We start from the raw sequence: 23,565 nt of genomic DNA on the forward strand, positions 1-23,565 counted from the left end.
CTAGTGCATGCTCTTTCTCTCTCTGTCTCTCTGTCTCTCTCTCTCTCTCTGCCATGTTAGGATACAGCAAGGTGTCTTTCTGCAAACTAAGAAGAGAAACTTCTCCAGGAACCCCAACAGTTGGCACCTTGATCTTGGACTTTTCAGTCTTCAGAACTGTGAGGAAATGTCTGTTGTTAAAACCACCCAGTCCATGGTGTTTTTGCTGCAGCAGCCGAAACTATAGCTCAAAATAAAAAGGGAGGTCAGATTATGTGGGCTAAACTATGGTTCTACTTTCTCTCCAACAAGAGAAAGTGAACAAAGAATAGAGACTTCAGGAGGTGAGGACTACTGCAGCGTCTATGGTCCTTTGGTCAAGGAACCCAACGACAACATTGAGATAGAGACACCAACCAGATCAGCAGTTCTCAAATGAGAGAGGCAACCTCACATCACCCCCAACCCCAATATACTTCTGCTCTCCCTGCCGTTAGCCAAGTCTTCCCTTCTGCCCAGAGAGCCCTCAGCCTTCTCTGTGCTCTACACAACCTTTGAAACCAAGTTCAAGTTCCAACTCTTTGGCAAAGCCTAACATTGATCTCATCTTTCTCAGAATTCCATCAATACACATGATGTATACCATTTGCTTACTATCCTCATATGAAACGTGGTGTGACAGGCAGCAATGAATTTGCAGTAATATCTGGATTCCATTGGAGAGTCACTTCTCACTAGCTATGTTAACCTGAGTGGATTATTTAGCATCCCCAAGCCTCAGTTTCCTGATTTACAAAATGGGAAAAATGAGAGGATTCAAAGCCTCTATCCTGAGGACAAAGAGCAATGGGAACTCGCATATATTAGTGGTTGGGTGTAAATTGATCCAAGCCCTTTGAAAACCATTTGCTAGTGTCTCCTGAAGTTAAATCTATGCCTATTCTATGAGCTAGCAATTCCACTCCTAGATGTATAACCAATAGTAATAAGCGCTTAAGGCTGGGCGCGGTGGCTCACACCTGTAATCCCAGCATTTTGGGAGGCCAAGGCAGGCGGATCACCTGAGGTCGGGAGTTCGAGACCAGACTGACCAACATGGAGAAACCCAGTCTCTACTAAAAATACAAAATTAGCCAGGTGTGGTGGCACATACCTGTAATCCCAGTTACTCAGGAGGCTGAAGCAGGAGAATCGCTTGAACTTGGGAGGTGGAGGTTGTGGTGAGCTGAGATTGCGCCACTGAACTTCAGCCTGGGCAACAAGAGCAAGACTCTGTCTCAAAAAAAAAAAAAGAAAAAAGAAAGAAATGAATGCTTAACGAAGGTGCCAAGAACATACACTGGGGAAAGGACAGTCTCTTCAAGATATGGTGCTGGGAAAACTGGATATTCATATACAGAAGAATGAAACTAGACCCCTATCTCTCACCATACGCAAAAATCAAATCAAAATAGATTAAAATGGATCAAAGACTTAAACCTAAGACCTCAAACTATGAAACTACACAAGAAAACATTGGGCACATCAAGTTAAAAAGCTTATGCTCAGTAAAGGAAACAATCAACAAAGTGAAGAGACAACCCACAAAATGGGAGAAAATATTTGCAAACTACCCATCTGACAAGGAACCAGAATATATAAGAAGCAATGCTATAGGAAAATATCTGATTTTTAAAAAATTTAAAAATTGAAAAATTAAAAAAAAATTAAAAATCTAATTTAAAAAATCTAATTTAAAAATGGGCAAAAGATCTGAACAGACATTTCTGAAAAGAAGTCATACAAATGGCAAACAGGCATATGAAAAAATGCTCAACATCATTGATCATCAGATAAATGCAAATCAAAACTACAATGAGATACCGTCTCCAGTTAAAATGGCTTTTATGCAAAAGACAGGCAGTAACAAGTACTGGCGAGGATGTGGAGAAAGGGGAACCCTTGTACACAATTGGTGGGAATGTCAGTTAGTACAACCACTATAGAGAACAGTTTGCAGGTTCCTCAAAAAACTAAAACTGGAACTACCTTATAATCCAGCAATCTCACTGCTAGGTATGTACCAAAGGGTAAGAAAATAAGTATATCGAAGAGATACCTGCACTCCCATGTTTATTGCAGCACTGTTCACAACAGGCAAGATTTGGAAGCAATCTAAGTGTCCATCAATAAACAGGTGGATAAAGAAAATGTGGTATGCATACACAAATGAGTACTATTCAACCATATGAAAGAATGATGTCCTGTCATTTGCAACAACATGGATGGAACTGGAGGTCATTACGTTAAGTGAAATAAACCAGACAAAAAAGGGCAAATTTCACCTGTTCTCACTTATTTGTGGGAGCCAAAAATGAAAACAAGTGAGATAGAGAATAGAAGGATGAGTGCCAGAGGCTGGGAAGGGTAGTGGGGGGTGAGGAGTGGGGATGGTTAATGGGTACAAAAATATAATTACATAGAACGAATGAGGTCTAGTAGTTGATAGCACAACAGGGTGACAGAGTCAACAACAATTTACTGCACATTTTAAAATAACTACTTGGGTGGAGTGGCTTATGCCTGTAATCCCAGCACTTTGGGAGGCAGAGGTGGGCGGATTGCTTGAGCTCAGGAATTCGGGACCAGCCTGGGCAACATAGTGAAATCTCATCTCAGCTAATTTTTAAGTTTTTCTGTAGAGCTGAGGTCTCACCATGTTGTCCAGGCTGGTCTTGAGCTCCTGGGCTCAAGTGATCCTCCCACCTTGGCCTCCCAAGGTGCTAGGATTACAGGTGTAAGTCACTGCGCCTGGCCTATTTCAACTTCAAAAAGTAAATAAAAAGGGAAAAGAGCATCTGGCCTTAGCCAGAATGTGGATCCTCAAAATATGTACCCATGATGGCCAAAGGGGAGGGATGGTCAGTGGCCAGGGGTGGGAGAGGAGCGGGGAGCTGCCTGCCTGGCTCCTTTAAGTCCCAGCAGCATGGAGTCAGAAGCCACCCTCCCACCTCCACCCCAACCTTGATATGGTGCTGGATCTTAGAAATGCGAAGATCCATATGACACGTTTCCTTCCCATGAGGAGCTCACAGTTGTCCACTGTGGCTGATTCAACCTTAAAAGGTCCATAGAATCCCAGTACTCCCCGCTGCCTGACACCCATCGTCATTCTCCAGGTTTGTTCAGCAACCTCCTACCTAACCTGCCACTCTTGGGGAGCCGCTGCACTGCCGCCACTGACTTGCTGCAAAATGCTTGTAACCACACTGCCTCCTGCTTCAAGCCTCCTTTGCCTCCTCCCACCAAGTTTGAACTGCTCAGGATGGCACAGGATGGCTCCCAGCCACTGTGTCTGCCCCGTTTCCCTCTGCTCTCCTCCCAGCCCCGAGTAGCCCCTCTTTATCTCCACGCCTCTCTCCACAACGTTCAGCCCTTGCATCCCCCTCTTATCCTCCTGGGCCTTTGGCCTCTTTTCCAACCTCCCAAACACCCTGGGAGACATCTACCTGACCAAGGGCTCTATCACTTGAGGTCTGGAATCACTGGAGGGAGGCCAGACACCATGGGAGGCTCCTCTCAAGTTATTTAATAAACTTTCAGGCCAGGAGTGGTGGCTCATGTCTGTAATCCCAGCACTTTGGGAGGCCAAGGCAGGTGGATCACAAAGTCAGGAGTTCGAGACCAGCCTGGCCAACATGATGAAACCTCATCTCCACCAAAAATACAAAAATTAGCCGGGCGTGGTGGCATATGCCTATAGTATCTGCTACTCAAGAGGTTGAGGCAGGCGGAGGTTGCAGTGAGCCGAGATCACGCCACTGCACTCTAGCCTGGGTGATAGAGCAAGACTATTCTCAGAAAAAAAAAAGAAAAACAAAACACAAACTTTCATTGTTTTTCTTCTGCTTTTTCTAAAATACACACACATATTTTAGATTATTCAGAGGCCAAAAGAAGAAATCAGAAGTCACATTTCACTATCCAGATATCATAACTGTTAACGTTTAGGTAACCAGAATGGCAATGACAATGATCCAGGGTCACTGTCTCTTGGCTGTAGTTTCTTTTTTTTTTTTTTTTTTTTTTTTTTGAGACGGAGTCTCGCTTTGTCGCCCAGGCTGGAGTGCAGTGGCCGGATCTCAGCTCACTGCAAGCTCCGCCTCCCGGGTTTACGCCATTCTCCTGCCTCAGCCTCCCAAGTAGCTGGGACTACAGGCGCCCACCACCTCGCCCGGCTAGTTTTTTGTATTTTTAGTAGAGACGGGGTTTCACCATATTAGCCAGGATGGTCTCGATCTCCTGACCTCGTGATCCGCCCGTCTCGGCCTCCCAAAGTGCTGGGATTACAGGCTTGAGCCACCGCGCCCGGCCCTCTTGGCTGTAGTTTCTTATGGCCACCTTAAGATGACAGTTGTCCACTCTTTGCTCTGTCTATGCTTTTTCAAAAAAGGGGATTATAGTGAGCATTGTTTTTTGTAAATTGCTTTCTCTCCCGAAGTATACATAGTAGTTGTTTGGTTCAAGGGCAGAAGTGTGTGTAGCAGATGTTCAATCCAGTCAGATCTAGAAACTCAAGCCATTTAAAAAATACAGCTAATAGCAAATTCTGCAAGAAAATATGTTTCAAGGGCATTTCAAGAACAATGAGTACTTTCTCAAGACAGACAGACAGAGAGAGGAGGTCAAATTCATTTAGGTTTTCAGCTTGGGCTTGGTGGTACACGCCTGTAGTCCCAGCTACTCGGGAGGCTGAGGCAAGATAATCATTTGAACCTGGGAGGTGGAGGTTGCAATGAGCCGAGATCCCACCACTGCACTCCAGCCTGGTTGACAGAGCAAGACTCTGTCTCAAAAAAAAAAAAAAGAAAGAAAGAAAAAAGAAAATATTTGAATAAATATATTACACTGACATGTAAGTATATTTAAAATTTTTGAACTGAAGTAATTCATTGACGTGTTAATGTGTAACATTAGGAATAATGTTTTTGACCAGGCGTGGTACCTCACACCTATAATCCCAGCACTCTGGGAGACCGAGATGGGCAGATCATTTGAGGCCAGGAGTTCGAGACCAGCCTGGCCAACTGGTGAAACCCCGCCCCTACTAAAAATACAAAAATTAGACAGGTGTGGTGGCAGGTGCCTGTAATCCCAGCTACTCAGGCAGCTGAAGCAGCAGAACCGCCTGACCTGGGAGGCAGAGGTTGCAGTGGGCAGAGATCACGCCACTGCACACTGCACTGCAGCCTGAGCCACAGAGTGAGACTCCATCTCCAAAGAAAAAAAAACGGGAAAAAAAGAAATTATGTTTTCGCCCTACATGTGAGCTAAAATAATGATATCTTATGTAATGCAATGATTAATGTGAAATGCAGTTTAGCAAAACAGTAAACTGTGTTCATAGAAAAATATTATACATTCTTCATTTTTTAAATTAAAATTAAAAATTCTGGCCGGGTGTGGTGGCTCACGCCTGTAATCCCAGCACTTTGGGAGGCTGAGGTGGGCAGCTCATGAGGTCAGGAGTTCAAGACCAGCCTGGCCAACATGGTGAAACCCCATCTCTACTAAAAATACAAAAATTAGCAGGGCATGGTGGCATGCACCTGTAATCCTAGCTGCTCAGGAGGCTGAGGCAGGAGAATTGCTTGAACCCGGGAGATGGAGGTTGCGGTGACCTGAGATCACACCATTGCACTCCAGCCTGGGAGACAGAGCCAGATTCCGTCTCAGAAAAAAAAAAAAAAAATTCAGTTCTGCAGTCTCACTAGCCTCATTTCTTTTCTTTTTTCTTTTTTTTTTTTATTTTGAGACAGACTCTCGCTCTGTCCACACTAGCCTTTTTCCAAGTGCTCAGTACCCATCTGTGCCTCTAGTTCGTCTACTGACCAATTATAAATCTGGGTTATGCAGTGCTGTGAACATCAGGCTAAGAAATTTTTTAAAAATTTTAAATTTTTATTTTATAGAGACAGTGTTTTGCCATGTTGCCAGGCTAGTCGTGACAGGCTAAAGAATTTGACCTGTATCTTTGGCAAAGGAGGCAGTCACGCAGGTCGGCAAAGGGTGCCAGAAGGAATTCCTGTTTGGGAAGGTTGAGTGGCATTAATTTAGCTGTCCACAGGGTCAGGGAGAGCCCAGAGACCAATCAGGAGCAGGGGCAGAAATCTGGACTTGGGTTTACAAGGGTTATACAAAAATGCAGGGAGCACAGAGCAGAAGATGCATTTAGAGGGCCAGAGAGGGAAGAATCAGCTGGTCTTGGGAGATTCGGTGGTAAAGGACAGAAAGAAAAGGGAGTCAGTTTTGTAGTGCGAGTCACTGGAGAAGAGCGAGGGTCCTGGACCTTCAGTTTGAAGTTCATTTTCATTTGGTGCTTTTCAACTCAATATTTGTTTTTCGTGTCTGCTCCGTACTGGCCCTGTGTTGGTTTGTGGGGTACAGGGTGGTGAACCTCAAGCACTTAGCTGAGAGGGAATGAGCACGATGGTTATCCTGCCTCTAGGAACTCAGCTCTCGAAGTCAATCCTGAAGGAGTAAAGACTAAAGAGTAAAATCTTAATTTTTTTTTTTTCTCTTGAGACGGGTTCTTGCTCTACCACTCAGGCCGGAGTGCAGTGGCACAGTCTCGCCTCACTGCAATCTCCGCCTCCCATGTTAAAGCCACCATGGGCCGGGCGCGGTGGCTCAAGCCTGTAATCCCAGCACTTTGGGAGGCCGAGACGGGCGGATCACGAGGTCAGGAGATCGAGACCATCCTGGCTAATATGGTGAAACCCCGTCTCTACTAAAAATACAAAAAACTAGCCGCGCGAGGTGGTGGGCGCCTGTAGTCCCAGCTACTTGGGAGGCTGAGGCAGGAGAATGGCGTAAACCCGGGAGGCGGAGCTTGCAGTGAGCTGAGATCCGGCCACTGCACTCCAGCCTGGGCGACAAAGCGAGACTCCGTCTCAAAAAAAAAAAAAAAAAAAAAATAGCCACCATGCCCAGCTAATTGTTTTGTACTTTTCGTAGAGATGGGGTTTCAGCATGTTGGCCAGACTGGTTTCGAACTCCTGACCACAAGTGATCCGCCCGCCTCGGCCTCCCAAAGTGCCGGGACTACAGGAGTGAGCTACCATGCCCCGCCTATTCAAATATTTTCTGCAGGCCCAGCGCGGTGGCTCACGCCTGTAATCTCAGCACTTTGGGAGGCTGAGGCGGGCAGATCAACAGGTCAGGAGATCCAGACCATCCTGGCTAACATGGTGAAACCCCCTCTCCACTAAAAATACAAAAAATTAGCCAGGCGTGGTGGCAGTCTCCTGTAGTCCCAGCTACACTGGAGGCTGAGGCAGGAGACTGGCATGAACCCTGGAGGCGGAGCTTGCAGTGAGCCGAGATCGCACCACTGCACTCCAGCCTGGGCGACAGAGCGAGACTCCCCGTCTCAAACACAAACAAAACGAAACAAAACAAAAAAACAAATACTTTCTGCAGACAGTAAGAGGTAGATTGAAATACTGATTTTAATTATGATGCAATTAAATTTGTTTAGTTTAAAAAAAGTATGGGCAAATTTAGAAGTTATAAGCAAAGGCATTCTATGGATGCAGAATTGAGTGGAGATGCAGAAACTAGTACCTGAAGAGTAAAGCCAAAAAAAGATGACAAAAAGCAACTGCAATTTGCTGCAGCAATTTTTTTTTATGAGAGAAAAACTCTTATTAAAATAATAAAGTGGCCAGGTGCAGTGGCTCACGCCTGTAATCCCAGCACTTTGGGAGGCTAAGGTGGGCAGATCACAAGGTCAGGAGTTTGAGACCAGCCTGACCAACATGGAGAAACCCCATCTCTACTAAAAATACAAAATTAGCCGGGCTTGGTGGCACATGCCTGTAATCCCAGCTACTCAGGAGGCAGAGGCAGGAGAATCGTTTGAACCCGGGAGGCAGAGGTTGCTGTGAGCTGAAGTCATGCCATTGCACTCCGGCCTGGGCAACAAGAGCAAAACTCCATCTCAAAAGAAATAAATTAATTAATTAAATAAAATAATAAAGTGGATAATATTAAGAGACATTTTCAGCATATGATAGTGGATTTGATAAGAAGTTTCCTCTCAATAGTAAAAAAAAGAATCAACAAAATCAGTTACCTAAAGGCAGATTTAACATTAAACAAAAATTTGTTGAATGTTTTTGGGTAACTTAAACATTCGACAAAAATTTGTCGAATATTTAATTTTTTTTCCTATGTGAGAAGATATCAAGCAATAATGCTTATTTTATTTGACACAGGTTCTCATCCTGTCACCCAGGCTGGAGTGCAGTGGTACAATCTCGGCTCACAGCAGCCTCTTCCTACAGGGTCTCAGGTGATCCTCCCAACTCAGCCTTAAGTATAATAGCTGGAAGTAAAGGCATGTGCCAACATATCCAGCTATTTTTTTTTTCTTTCCTTTCTTTTTTTTTTTTTAGACATGAAGTCTCGCCACATTGCCCAGGCTGGTCTCAAACTCCTGAGTCAAGGTATCTGCCCGCCTCAACTTCCCAAAGTTCTGGGATTAGGGGAGGGAGCCACTGTGCCAGGCCATCAATAATGTTTCATTTTAAAATAATTGTTAAACAAATCTAAACAGGATCTGTGCTTATAAACTTGGCCAGCTATAAAAAGACTGGAATTCTTTCACAAAAGAAAAACACTTTAAAATATATTTATTTACTTATTAGAGAAGGGGTCTCACTATGTTGCCCAGGCTGGACTCGAAGTTCCAGGCTCAAGTGATCCTCCCCATCTCAATCTCTCAAGTAGCTGGGACGACAGGCACGTGCCACAGTACTCAGTTGAAAAACACTTTTAGGTGAAAAAATGGTAAAATAAATTATTTTTTGACAATGAAAATATTGTTAGAAAATTCTGAGGAAAAGATTTAAAAAGATACTTCACAAGAAGAGAAAGCTCTTCAATTGAGCCCTCAAATAATTGTCCATAAAATATGAAGACTTTTCTAACAATTGCAAAAACCAATCAATAATCTTGAAAAATCACAAGTACTTTAGCTTCAGATGAGTCATTTGATATAATATACACTGCGCAATTAATACATTGGTTATATTTTGTCTCAAAGGACTTCAAATTTATGAAGAAATGTCAATTCATAGCCTGAAAGAAACTAACACACGGCATGGATATTTTTAAATCTTTCATAACTGTCAAAGAAGAATTCCAGCCAGACCAGAAAAAAATTAGTCTCTTTCACCACAAATGGTAGTTCCATTATGCTGAATCAAAAATTTGGATGTATTAGAATTTTCAAATAAGAGACTAACATTTTCCTTATTGCTTATCCCATTAGGTGATATATTTTGAAAATAGTCGTGCTTAGTTTTCTGCAGCCAACTCTGTGAAAAGCATCATAGATTAACATTGTTCATTGTATTCATTCAAATGCTATGAATCATCTTCAGTTTAAGGAACAGTTGAAAGAAATAGAAGATGACAGATTTAATGATCTTGTGGTCTTTGTCAATGCTCTTTGAGTCACAGAAGAGCTTTACAAAGGGTTACTGTATTTTTAACTCCAATTCAAGATTTTCTTTAAACAAAGGGAATGCTTGGCAAATTATCCCATAATCAAAGACAAAAAATGGCAGCATGATTTATGTTTTCTCATCAAAATTACACTGCATATCTGGCCGGGTGCAGTAGCTCATGCCAATAATTCCAACATTTTGGGAGGCTGAGGGAGGCAGATGGCTGGAGCTCAGGAGTTTGAGACCAGCTGGGACAACATAGTGAAACCCTGTTTCTACCAAAAATACAAAAAATTAGCTAGGTGTGGTGGCACATGCCTGTAATCCCAGCTCCTCAGGAGGCTGAGATAGGAGGATCACTTGAGCCTGGGAGGTGGAGAGTTCAATGAGCCCAGATCGTTCCACTGCACTGCCGCCTGGGTGACAGAGCAAGACCCCATCTCAAAAAAAAAGAAAAAAGAAAAAATTACACTGCACATGGATGAACGAAACTTGAAACTCCAAGGTAAGGAAAAGTTTATTTGTTACATAGCTAGACATTTAATGAATGTTGGAACTGAAACTTTTCTTTTTTTTTTTTTTCTGAGACAGAGTTTCGCTCTTGTTGCCCAGGCTGGAGTAGTACAATGGCTCCATCTCAGCTCACCGCAACCTCTGCCTCCCAGGTTCAAGCGATTCTCCTGCCTCAGCCTCCCAAGTAGCTGGGATTCCAGGCATGTGCTACCATGCCCGGCTAATTTTGTATTTTTTGTAGAGACGGGGTTTCTCCATGTTGGTCAGGCTGGTCTCAAACTCCCGACCTCAGGTAATCTGCCTGCCTCGGCCTCCCAAAGTGCTGGGATTATAGGAGTGAGCCACCACACCCGGCGAAACTGAAACTTAAAATACAAATCAATAACAATGATTTTATACTTTTTTCTAAATGAAATTAATAGGCAAGTTATTTTCATTTAATTAAAACATGTTATGTAAGTTAAGCTGCAAAGACAGAAAAAAATGTGAAGGACATGATTATCATTGATAAATTTTGAGTTATTTTTCAATTATGTAGTATGCTTCAGATTTGACTCAAGAGTTGGTTAATTTACTTAACTTGGACAGAGACAGTTTTGAAACTGATAAACTTTTGCTCCAAAGTCAAATCCTTCTAGAAAGGATGAACAAGTTTTGTCAATATGGATGCAAATATTAAGGAAAAATTGTTTTTGGTACTTTTTTTGGCTAGTGGAAAGTATTTAAGTATATCTGGAACCTCTTAGTGATGACTCTACTTTTTCAACCATAAATGTAATGAAATGTAATACAGATGAAGTATTTCCAATAAAAATTTTGCATTGAATCAAGATGTACTGTAAGTAAAAACTAAACACTAAATTTCCAAGACTTAACATGAAAAAAGTACACAAAACGTCTCATTAATCAATATTTATATTAAGTACATGTTGCAACGATAATATTCTGAATGTGTTAGGTTAATTTCACTTATTCTTTTAATATGGATACTAATTTTTTTTTTTTTTTTTTTTTTTGAGACAGAGTCTCACTCTGTTGCCCAGGCTGGACTGCAGTGGCATGATCTCGGCTCACTGCAACCTCTGCCTCCTGGGTTCAAGAAATTCTTCTGCCTCAGCCTCCTGAGTAACTGGGATTACAGGCACCTGCCACCATGCTCGGCTAATTTTTGTATTTTTAGTAGAGACAGGGTTTCACCATTTGGCCAGGCCGGTCTCGAACTCCTGACCTCAGGTGATTTGCCCACCTCAGCCTCCCAAAGTGCTGGGATTACAGGCATGAGCCACCGCACCCGGCCAGATACTACAATGTTTAAAACACACATGTAACTCACATTCTGTTCGTATTGGATAGCTCTGATAGAGAATATAACTGCCATGATAATAACACAAAGGTGCAGGACCTTGGCCTTGTTCATTGTTATATTTTCAGAGCCAAAAACTAGTACCTGGTACATTCTAGGTGCTCAGAAAATAACAACTAAATAAATGAATCTACTTGTACCTCAGTAGTATAAGGAAGAGTCAGTCGCAGGAAATAGAAACCACTCCAATTATTTTAAGCAGAAAGGGATTTCAAATAGGAAATTAAGAATTTACAAACAGGTGGGCATGGTGGCTTATGCCTGTAATCCCAGCACTTTGGGAGGCCAAGGCCAGCGGATCACTTGAGGCCAGGAGTTCCAGACCACCCTAGTCAACGTGGTGAAACCCCATCTCTACTAAAAATACAAAAATTAGCCGGGCATGGTGCGGGCACCTGTAGTCCCAGCTACTCAGGAGGCTGAGGCAGGAGAATCTCTTGAATCGAGGAGGCAGACATTGCAGTGAGCTGAGATTGCACCACTGCACTGCAGCCTGGGTGGCAGAGTGAGACTCCATTTCCAAAAAAAAAAAAAAAGAATTTACAAATATCACTGGAAGGGCTGGAGCAGCGGGCTCTAGACCGGGCCCCAGGACCAGCCTACCAGGGACGCTGCAACCACTAGGAAGGCAGGACTGCTGAAGCTGCTGGCTTCAGGACCACACCTCTTCAGCTGTTAAAACTCTGAGTATTAGATTTAGAGCCACACCACACCTGAGAGATCCAATCCAACAAAAACAGATGAGCCTCATCCTGCCTCTCATACCCAAGAAGCTGGTACCCAGACAATGAAACATGTTCCAGTAAAACCAGCAATGATATACTATTCATGGCACCATGCACGTGCCTTCCAATTCTCATGCAAGTGTATCTGATTTATAAAACCAAAATCACACCCAAAAGCAACTACAAAGAAGCCTCTCCTACCTTCACATTTCCCTCACTGGATAAACTCTTTCATATTAAACATCCCTTCCTCCAGGAAGCCTTCCCTGACTTCCCCAAGACTATGTTAAGTTGGCATTCCATGTGCTTTATCTACATTCTTTATCAAATTTATTTATTCTAATGACAGGCTATTAGCTGCATGAGATGGGGCTGTGTCTGCTTATTCCCCATCGTATCCTCCCTACCTAGTGGTAGATGATAAATTCACATGTGTTGCATGAATTAATGAACATGAGCACAAAGATTTTTTTTTTTTTTTGAGACAGAGTCTTGCTCTGTTGCCCAGGCTGGAGTGCAGTGGCATGATCTCGGCTCACTGCAACCTCCACCTCCGGGGTTCAAGCGATTCTCCTGCCTCCGCCTCCTAAGTAGCTGGGATTATAGGCATGGGCCACCATGCCCGGATAATTTTTGCATTTTTAGTAGAGACGGGGTTTCATCATTTTGGCCAGGCTGGTCTCGAACTGCTGACCTCAAGTGATCTGCCTGCCTTGGCCTCCCAAAGTGCTGGGATTACAGGCGTGAGCCGCCGCACCCAACCGCAAAGAGCTAATTTTTTTTTTTTTTTTTTTTTTTTGAGAGTGGCACCGGCTTTATTGTTTTTGTGGGCGCCTGGAAAGGTTGGGTCCTGGGGTGCAGGCGGGGAAAGGCCGGGAAGTTGTGTGACCAGGGCCTCAGGTGGTGTGCATCTGGGGTTCCTCCACTTGTGGGTGTCCACTGGTATCACCGGTGCAGCCATTGGTGGCAGCGGGTCCCGGTCCTTTCTTGTTTGACACAGGGCAGGTGGCAGCCACGGGTCCGACTCGCTTGAGGCCAGGCACCGGGAGTTCCATCGTGTGCTCCTGGACCACGTGGTTCTGTGGCGGGAGCCCCACACAGGCCCTGACAATGTTCTCAATGCAGCTGCACTGGCGGAAAAGTGCATTGACCACCCGGCTGCCCAGCAGCACCAGCGGCGCCTTGAAGAGGAAGCTAAGCAGGGACAGCATGGGGTGGAAGGTCTGTGGCTCGATGTTGTCATCAGTGCAGAAGCTCACGCAGTGGCAGGGCTCGGTCAGCAGCGCCAGGTCCAGCATGACAGGGGCGGCCAGCAGCAAGTTCTCGCACATGTCGTGCAGCAACAGCGTGTTGGTTGCGCCCAGTATCAGCTCCAAGGTAGACTCATCCAGCGCACGCTTGGGGTCGCCCGCATACGGCATGTACTTGATGACCACGCAGTGGTCAGGCTCCTAGCTGGGCGCGTAGAGCACTGGGTGTCTTTGCACCATGTCGTCCACCACGTTGCTCTTGGACACCTCCTCAGAGGGAACCGCGATGGTGCCGACAGGTTCTGCTGGTCTTTATTCCGCAGGTGGTTATAATTCACAGTCGACTTGGTCTTGAGGCCGGAGCCGATGAGAAAGTCCACGAGCACGGACTTGACTTTTGTCTGGCCTGACTTGAAGTCATCTCCGCCCACGTAGCCCGGCGCTGCCACGCGAGCTTAAGGGCTCCGGACACCAGGGTTTTCTGTGGGGACCCACTGAGGAAGGCAGAGCCCTCCAGGATGCTGGCCACGGCAAAGAGCGTGGAGGGCGACACCTCCAGGCCAAGCTCGATGGTGAGCAGCAGGTTCTCGGCCGTGTCGTTGAGACCTGGGACCACCTCACAGAAAGAAGCACTCTGTGTTCGCCGTTTCACAGCGCGATGACTTTGTCCAGCCCTGGGCTAGACCGGAAGTCTCGAATGTCTCTGCGGATCTGCCCCAGCCGCTGCGCGCGCGTGCCCGGGATGAGGCCGTCCGCGCGCGCGCGCTCCGGTTGGCCGCGATGAACTCTGGGATGTATACCGAAGGCCGGGGCTGTAGGGCCTCCATGTGCGGCCGCAGTTGCTCCTGCAGTCCCCAATGCGGACCTTCGCGAGCCGCATCGCCTCTGCCAGGTTCAGCGACGAGATGTCCCAGCCATCGAACATGAGGTCGTTGGGTGCCACCATGGGCAGCAGCGGCGGAAGGGCGCGAACACCTCCTGACCCTTGGCGTCCAGGCCCGAGCTCACGGTGCCCGCCTAAGACAGCGAACCGTAGTAGTTGGCCTCCTTGCGACCCCTGCGTGTGGGCCAGGACAGACACAGTAGGTTGGCCAGCACCGCGGCGGTGAGCGTCGAGCCGTTGTTCCCACCTCAGCCGACAAGCATGACCCCTAGCCTGGGACCTGCCGGCCAAGCGGTCCGGAAGGTGAAGCTCGTGGACTTGAGGTGCACCTTGAGGACGCCGCCCTCGCTGCTGACGCGGTAGACCACGTCCGGGCTCTGCACCAAGAATTGGACGGCGGTGGCGGTCGTCAGTGCGAAGTCGGCTCAGGCAGCGGCGGTGGACAGCGCGCTAAATTGTTTACCTGAGATTATCTTTCAGTTTTAACAACCCTGTGAGTTAGACTGTATCCCCTTCATGTGATGCATGAGAAAACGGAGACTCAGACTGTGACATGCCCAAGGACATCCAGGTGAAAGAGGACTTCGATCTTGGCCCTGTCTGATTCCAAAGCATATATGGTAACCACAGCACTATGTTGCCTGGGTTCAAGACCTGGACTTGACACTTGTCCTGGGACAAGTTGCTAATCTTTCTATGCCTTCGTTTTCTCATCTAAAAAAATGAAGAGAGGGTAATAATGGTGAATGAGTCAATGCCAGGGAGTTTCATAAGCTGTGAAACTGTTCAAGTACCACTGTTTGTATGACCCCAGTTCTCTTCCAGGTCCCTCACGTGGGCCTGCGTGACTTGTAAAGAAGACCTGAGACCAGCCTGGGCAACATAGACCCTGTCTTTACAAAAATAACAATTAGCTGGGCGTGGTGCCTGTAGTCCCAGTTAGGAGGCTGAGGTAGGAGGTTGAGGCTGCAATGCTGAGACTACAACACTGCACTCCAACTTGGGTGACAGTGGGACCCTGTCTCAAAAAAAAAGAGGAAAACCCAACGTCCTTACAAGCCACTCTGGCACCTTCACTCAGATTTATTGTTCATAGCACTTCCCACTACTGCCTTGTTCATTCCTTCAATTTCCTCTGTATTGTTTTTCTCTCCTGCTATAGAGAAAAGCCCTGTGAGAGCAGGGGCTTCGTTTTTTTTTCACCAAAGTCTCCTAGCACCTCCAATAGTACCTTGCATAGAGAAAGCTCTGGAAAGACATTTGCCTAATGAATAAATGAGTGATTTACATATTATTACATCTATGTGATGTATCAGTGTTAAAACCTGTTATAAGAGGAATGGAGAAAATGTATATTCATATAATGGCGTAGTACTCAGCCATTAAAAAGAGGAGCAGCTGATGCACACACAAGGAGACTGAGGCTCAAAACATGTTGAGCAAAAGAAGCCAGGCACAAAAGAGTATGCGCTACATGAGTCCACCCATGAGATGCCAAGGATAGGCAAAAATCAATCTTTGTATCAGAAATAGAACAGTGGGCAGTCACCTCCAGGGCTGGGAACTGGCTAGGCAGGGCATGAGAAAATTTTCTGTAGTGATGAACCTGTTTTATCTTGATTGGAATTTAAGACAGATTTCTGTGTTTGCCGGAACTCACCAAATCTGTACATTTCAGATCTGTGCATTTCCATGTTATGTACATTTTTCTTAACAAAACAAAACAAAACAGCTGGGCATGGTGGCTCACGCCTGTAAACCCAGCACTTTGGGAGGCCAAAGTGGGCGAATCACTTGGGGGTCAGGAGGACAAGACCAGCCTGGCCAATATGGTGAAACCCTGTCTCTACTAAAAATACAAAAATTAGCTGGGCATGGTGGTGGGCGCCTATAATCCCAGCTACTCAAGAGCCTGAGGCAGGAGAATTGCTATAACTCAGGAGGCGGAGGTTGCAGTGAGCTGAGATTGCACCACTGCACTCCAGCCTGGGTGACAAAGTGAGACTCCATCTAAAAAAAAAAAAAAAAACAAAATAACCCTATTCTTGAAAGTAGAATGGCCAGCTTCTTCTTATCAAATAATTTCAAATGAAATAGTTTGATTTAGTTCCAGTTAAGAGAGTATTTTGGAATTCTAGGTTCATTTGTTTTAGAATTTCTACCTCAGGAGGCCGTTGCCACAGTCCTGAGCACATGGGCTTTACTTTGTTTTGTTTTTGAGACGGGGTCTTGCTCTGTCGCCCAGGCTAGAGCACAGTGTTGTGATCTTGGCTCACTGTAGCCTCTACCTCCTGGGCTCAGGCAGTCCTCCCACCTTAGCCTCCTGAGTAGCTGGGACCAAAGTCACACACCACCACCCCTGGCTAAGTTTTTGTATTTTTTTGTAGAGATGGGGTTTCACCATGTTGCCCAGGCTGATCTCAAACTCCTGGGCTCAACCCATCCTCCCACCTCAGCCTCCCAAAGTGCTGGGATTACAGGTGCGAGCCACCACACCCGGCCTTGTTTTTTTGACAGGGTCTCACTCTGTCACCCAGGCTGGCATGATCATGGCTCACTGCAGCCTCAACCTCCTAGGCTCAAGTGATCCTCCCACCTTGGCCCTCATGCCTAGGATTACAGGCATGAGCCACCATGCCAGGCCCATGTGGGCTTTAGAGTCAGCCAGACCTGAGTCCAAACCCCACTATGTCACTTACTGGCTGCATCATCTTGGGCACCTTCTGAACCTCTCTGAGCCTCAGTTTCCTCATTTGTAAAACGGAAATAATAGCAGTGGTTACCTTTCAGGGTTTATCATAAGAACTGAGTGTATGCAAATCACTGAGCAGTGCCTCGCACATAAAAGGGTTGCATAGATGTTATACATTTACTAAGCAAATACTTTAATAAGTAGCTCCCATAGCACAGGTGATTAACAATTTGATTTGATGTGACTGGGGGATTTAATTAACTAGATGCTAAATGGATTTTCCTGAATCACTAATCCAGGAACACAGCCTCTCTGGTTTGCTGAAATGGAGCCATGCCTATGGTAATTTCTGGGAATATTGCTTATTCATAAAGGGACTTTCTCAGTACAGTGTGTGGAGAAGCCTAAAATTGAGGTAGGGAAGGAAAGCCAAAAGGCTATATTGTCTTCAATTATTCAAAAGACTGGTCTGCAAATTAAGGATTAAGTTTATTCTGTGGTTCCCTGAGGGGTGGAATTAAATCCAATAGGAGAAAATGACAGAGAACAGATTTCTACTCAGAATAAGGAAGGACATTTTGTCCATCAGAGCTTTCAAAAAAAAAGGAGGGGGGTGCTGTCTCTGAAAGTAATGAGCCTCCTGTCACTGGAGGTGACCAACCCTAGGCTGCATGAGCCCTTGGCATGAGCCCTTAAGTCCTATGTCTGTGTAGTGTTTTAGAGCTTCATATACATGCATAAGCTCGAAAGGTAGTTTATTGTCCTTATCCCCTTTTTACAGTGAAGAAATTGAGGTTTTGGGGAATATGCCCCTTGCCAGGTGTCATTCAGGTGGGAGGTGGCACCATCAGGATGGGATGTCAGGTTTTTTAACTTCAACACGGGTGCTCAGTCCACTCAGGCAAGCCCCTGTGAGAGCGGTTATTCACCAATCCGGGCTCATCACTGGGTCACTGGGAATGCTTGGGAAACTTTTTTTTTTTTTTTTTGAGATGGGGTCTCACTCTGTCACCCAGACTGGAGTTTAGTGGTGCCATCTCGGCTGACTGCAACCTCTGCCCCCCAGGTTCAAGTGATTCTCCTGCCTCAGTCTCCTGAATAGCTGGGATTACATACCACCAGGCCCCGCTAATTTTTGTATTTTTAGTAGAGATGGGGTCTTACCATGTTGGCCAGGCTGGTCCTGAACTCCTGACCTCAAGTGATTCGCCTGTCTCAGCCTCCCGAAGGGCTGGGATTACAGGCGGGAGCCACTGCGCCCGGCCTCCATTTCTTCAGCTAAGTGGAACACAGGATGATGTGGTGACTCAGCCCCTCCATTGTTTTATATGACTGAGCTAATTCACTATAAGAATTTTAAGGCTTCTCATTGATGCTGTAAGCAACTAGGTTTGGGATCCATTAGGTGATCTCCAGGGTCTTTCTCAACCCTAAAATTATCTGACTTAAAGCAGCTGGAATGTGGGGGCAATTTCTGTAGCTCTACTGTAATTAGACCTGGTTCCCGCTGGGTTTACTAGTCACGGCTATCGACGCAGCGCCCACCAGCCCGCTCCCTGGCAAAGAGTCAGAGGTTTCACTGTTGATCCAGACGTTCAGCCATCCCTGATGAAACCAGCTGCTCTCAGCAGTTTCAGGGCCATCACCACCTCTCTAGAGCTGCTGGAGCATCTGAGGGTATCCCGCAAAGTTTCTGGGTTGGCCCCATGTCAAGAAAAGCAGCTGCTGGCAGCAGGGGACTCGGCCAGTGTGTGTCCTACAAACCTATCTTTAGGTAATTCTGCTTTAATCTGCAGCTGTCACATTTGGTTGCAAGGATGGCTGGTTTCACAGCACAGACTGACGTGCAGCTGTCCCCACCGGCCACTGTCTCCAGGAGTTAAGCTTTGTGGGAGTTGCTTAAGCACAGGGTGGCAGATGCAAGGCAAGAGGCAGAGCCCATGCAGCCTCCATACTTAGGAATGACTGGGTAGGACTGGCAAGGAGCCTGCGACTCCCGGCCCCACACTTCAATCCTATTTGATTACTGTTTACAAGCAGAGAAGCCAAGAGGTTTGTGCAGAAATGAGAGTGTGCATAATCCAAGCATGGAAGAATCCGCCCACCCACAGTCCTCCAAGCTTTACAGAGCATCTCAAAAATCAAAATAACCCGGGGACATAGTATGTTCCTATCATTGCTTAAGCCAGCAGTTTCCAAAGTGGGGGTGTATACACCCCAGACATCACAAGACAATTCATGAGGGTGAAGGGACATAACAGAACCTCTGTAACATTAATCTCTTTTTGTTCATTCATTCGTGCTTTTTTTGTTTTTTGTTTGTTTGTTTGTTTTGAGACAGGGTCTTACTCTGTCACACAGGCTGGAGTGCAGTGGTGCGATCTTGGCTCACTTGAACCCACCTCCCGGGTTCAAGCGATTCTCCTGCCTCAGTCTCCCGAGTAGCTGGGATAACAGGCACACGCCACCATGCCCGGCTAATTTTTTTTGTATTTTTTGGTAAAGATGGGGTTTCACCATGTTGGCCAGGCAGGTCTTGAACTCCTGGCCTCAAGTGATACACCTGTCTCGGTCCCCCAAAGTACTGGGATTACCGCCTATCTTAATCTTACATTTATAATTTTAAAGTATTTTATAAGGTACCTATTTTGCTGCACAGTAATCATCATAATAGGTAATGTCAATGAGTTTTTATTCTATGTCAGGCAACATTCTAATAGCTTACATATATCATTTCATTGAACCCCTACAACAACTCTATGAGGTAGGTATTATTAATTCTACTTTCCAGGCACTGAAAGGTCAAGCTATCCCTCTAAGATCATATAGTAGACAGGTGGCAGAACTGGGATTTGAACTCCATGGTCTGGCTGGAAAGCTTACATTCATAACTACTACTCTATTCTGTCTGTCATATGTAAGTATAATTTTCACATTTTAAGTAAATACATATTGGGGTTTCATGTTCAAGTTGTTCAGTGCTGTTGGTTTTGTTTTTGTTTTTTCATTTGGCTTATTGAAGAAGGTGTTCAGAAGAAAACAAGCAAATAAAAACAATGTTTGGAGAATATTGCCAAGTTGAGATAAAATTAAACTATGTTGGCCGGGCACGGTGCCTCACGCCTGTAATCCCAGCACTTTGGGAGGTTGAGGCAGGTGGATCCCGAGGTCAAGAGATTGAAATCATCCTGGCCAACATGATGAAACCCCTTATCTACTGAAAATACAAAAATTAGCCGGGCATGATGGCACACACCTGTAGTCCCAGCTACTCGGAAGGCTGAGGCAGGAGAATCGCTTGAACCCAGGAGGCAGAGGCTGCAGTGAGCTGAGATCACGCCACTGCAGTCCAGTTTGGGCAACAAAACGAGACTCCATCTCGAACAACAACAAAAAAGCTATTCATTCCATGAGGGTTTCTGGATAAGGAAGAATACTGGTCAGGTTCTTCTTAGAGCGCCATTATGAACTCAAGAGCTACTAAACTTGTACCTCTAAAGATCAGTCATTTGTATGCCACCATCACAGTGCTTGCCATGCTTTCCAACACTTCTGTCTAATTCAGAGTTTTATTTAATTCAGCTTACTTTTTAAAACATAAATTAGGAATTTTTGAAATGAACAGTGCATTACCACTATAAATGGAAACAAGTATCCCTTGCAGAGAGGCCACCATCTCATTAGAAAGAATTATAAAATTCTACTCTAAAGGTCCTGATTTTGTAAAAATAATAGCTAATACACACACACAAACACAGACACACACACACACACACATATAGTACCAGGTACTGTTCCAAGTATTAGAAATATACTGAGCTTATCACAGCCATACTGGGTAGGCATTAACATTCCCCGATTTTACAGATGAGGAATGGGGACTTTCAAAAATTTGCACGAGTTCACACTGCTAGTGAGGCAGAGGTAGGATTTGAACCCAGGAAGCAGAATCAATGTGGTGCCCACAACATACACAGTGTCTAGCCCATAGCACTTGGTGCACCGAGAGAGAGTTGGGAGGGGAGTGCCCTCCTAACCTCAACCCAGGGAGAGAACCTTCACCTGACCTTGCATAGAGCTCAGGGCACCTGTAGCTGGGCCTCCATGGACCAGCCTCACTCCCTATGGCTGAACATCTGGGAAGTCTCTTCACTCCTCCCCTCCAATGGTGGGTCAGAAGTGGCTGAAGTTCCCTCTAACGCAAGGACCAGACATGAGCTTGCAGTAAGAATATGGCCCGGGTCATTTTAGAAGAGATCCTCCCAAGATGGCGGCCTACAGCCGGAGAGGACCCTGGTGGTAAGAGGCTGTGATGTGAACCATTGGAGGTAGAAACTGAGGCTATGTCAGGAGCAGCCAGGGGCAAGAGAAACACTGCCTGCCGCTGTGGAGTTGCTGTTGAACAGCCCTAGCAAGGGAGTCTCCAGAAAATCCATAGAAATGCCCATGAGAGAGAGTCAGCTCCACAAACCTCCCAGGTCTAGAAAGCATGGGGTCAGATTATTCAAGTACCAGCCAAATAAGAACTCTCTATCCCTTACCTCTCTTCCTTCCTCCTACTTCTAGCTCCAAGGGAAGAGAGGTTTAAAGAGACAAGCTGACCACTACTACTCCCCTTCCTAGACCAGAGGTCTGAAGACAGAGATATGACTGAAAAGGACAACAAGGCTTTTTATTACCAAGAACTGCCAGAAATGTCATGCCTCTGTTTCCATATAGGGAAAGGAAAATTCCCACAGACACTTTAGAATGGACTTGCATGATTATATGCAAAGAATCATGCATGTTTCATTTCTAAGAATCTTTTCTCCGCCATATCCTGAGGCCGTAGGAATTCATGGAGCTAGACTCATGGAAATTGCGACACTTGGCAATAGACTGAAAGGGAGTGAATGAGAATACACCCCTCCTGTCTGGCCCTCTGCATTATGATATTTCTGACACACACCATGACTCAGGAAACTGTCTGACAGATGGACCAAGTGGGGCACTAGTGACAATCAATATACCAGCTATCTAGTACCCAAGCTCTTTCTTTCTTAACTTTTGGATTAAGAATAAATAGAATGTCTAACACTTCCTGGACCACGATATAACATCCATGAACCTTATTTTGAAAATTCACTGGTGGACTCTTACAGGTTCTTAAGCAAAAGAAAAATGTGATAAAATCTGTGCTTTAGGAAATTGAACTTGACCTTGGAGACTTGGAAACTAGGAGTAGGAAGGCACAGAAGGAGTTGATGGGGGAGAGAAAGGGATAATGGCAGAGGAGATGGACAGAGTTTGCTAACTGATTCAGATGCTCAAGGGGCTCCGAGAGGGACTGACAAGCAGTCACCCTTTCCAGAACATCCTAAATAACAGTGACTGCCCCTCTCACAGAAACACAGGACAGTCTACATCCTTCAGTCAGAAGGCTGGGCGCAGTGACTCACACCTGTAATTCCAGTAATTTGGCAGGCCAAGGTGGAAGGATCACTTGAGCCCAGGAGTTCAAGAACAGCCTGCGCAACACAGTAAGATCCCACCTCTACAAAAAAAAATTTTTTTAATTAACCAGGCATGCTGATGTGTGCCTGTAGTCCCAGCTACTCAGAGGATGAGGTGGAAGGATCAGTTGAGCCCGCGAGGTGGAGGCAGCAGTGAGCTGTGATTGTGCCACTGCACTCCCGCCTTGGTGGTGGAGTAAGACCTAATCTAAAAAAAGAAAAAGTGGGGGACAGAAAAGGAAACAGGAGAGCAGGTCAAGCCAGTCAAGCCAAGCCTGGCCTGGCCTGTCCACAGCACAATCAGATAATTCAGAGGGTTCACCCACACTCCGTTCTTTCTCCCTGTCACAAGCAAATGAGAAAGGGGAAGAGGGTGGGCATGCTATGGAATGGGGCAACCAAGCCCAGCTCTCCACTGGCTGGAAACTGGGGCCACCCCAAGAAATTCAGAAGCCAAGGAAGAAGGCAGAAGAAAAAGCTGAGGAAAAAGATTGCGTCTCAAGAGTTCATGAGAAGGAAGGCATGTGACATCTTTGTCACCCATTCTCCATCTTCACTTCAGGACCTTTCCACTGAAAAGACCCTTTCAGGCAATCTGTCCAGAAACAAACACATCAAAAGCACAAAGAATAAGTTAAGTGACTTTAGGAGATGAGGAATCATGCTAGTTCCTGGAGAGATAAATGGTGGCAGGTGTGGGAGCCAGGTTAGCTCCATGTTGGAACCCTAACTCACTTCTGAGCTTCTGAGCCATGAGATTTGGGCAGGGTGCTTAAATTCTCCAATTTTTAGTGTCTTCTTCTGAACAATGGTGTCAGTCACCACTGCCTCAGAGACTTGATTTAAAGATGAAATGAGGGCCAGGTGCAGTGGTTCACACATGTAATCCCAGCAGTTTGGGAGGCCAAGGTGGCTGGATCACCTGAGGCCAGGAGTTTGAGACCATCCTGACTAACATGGTGAAACTCCATTTCTACTAAAAATACAAAAAATTAGCCAAGTGTGGAGGCGTGTGTCTGTAATCCTGGCTACTCAGGAGGCTGAGGCAGGAGAATTGCTTGAACTCGGGAGGTGGAGGTTGCAGTGAGCCGAGACTGCGCCATTTTGCACTCCAGCTTGGGCAACAAGAGCAAAACTTCATCAAAAAAAAGGGAGGGAGGGAGGGAGGGAGGGA

At 45.7% G+C, this 23,565-nt stretch overlaps 1 pseudogene; it reads right to left on the reverse strand.

Annotated features, from left to right (window-relative positions):
- Window positions 1–10,724: 10,724 nt before the first annotated feature.
- LOC105487828 (inositol-3-phosphate synthase 1-like) overlaps window positions 10,725–23,565 on the reverse strand; it is a 46,370-nt pseudogene continuing 33,529 nt past the window's right edge.

Source organism: Macaca nemestrina, chromosome 3 (genome assembly GCF_043159975.1).
Source record: "Macaca nemestrina isolate mMacNem1 chromosome 3, mMacNem.hap1, whole genome shotgun sequence".
NCBI classification, from domain to species: domain Eukaryota; kingdom Metazoa; phylum Chordata; class Mammalia; order Primates; family Cercopithecidae; genus Macaca; species Macaca nemestrina.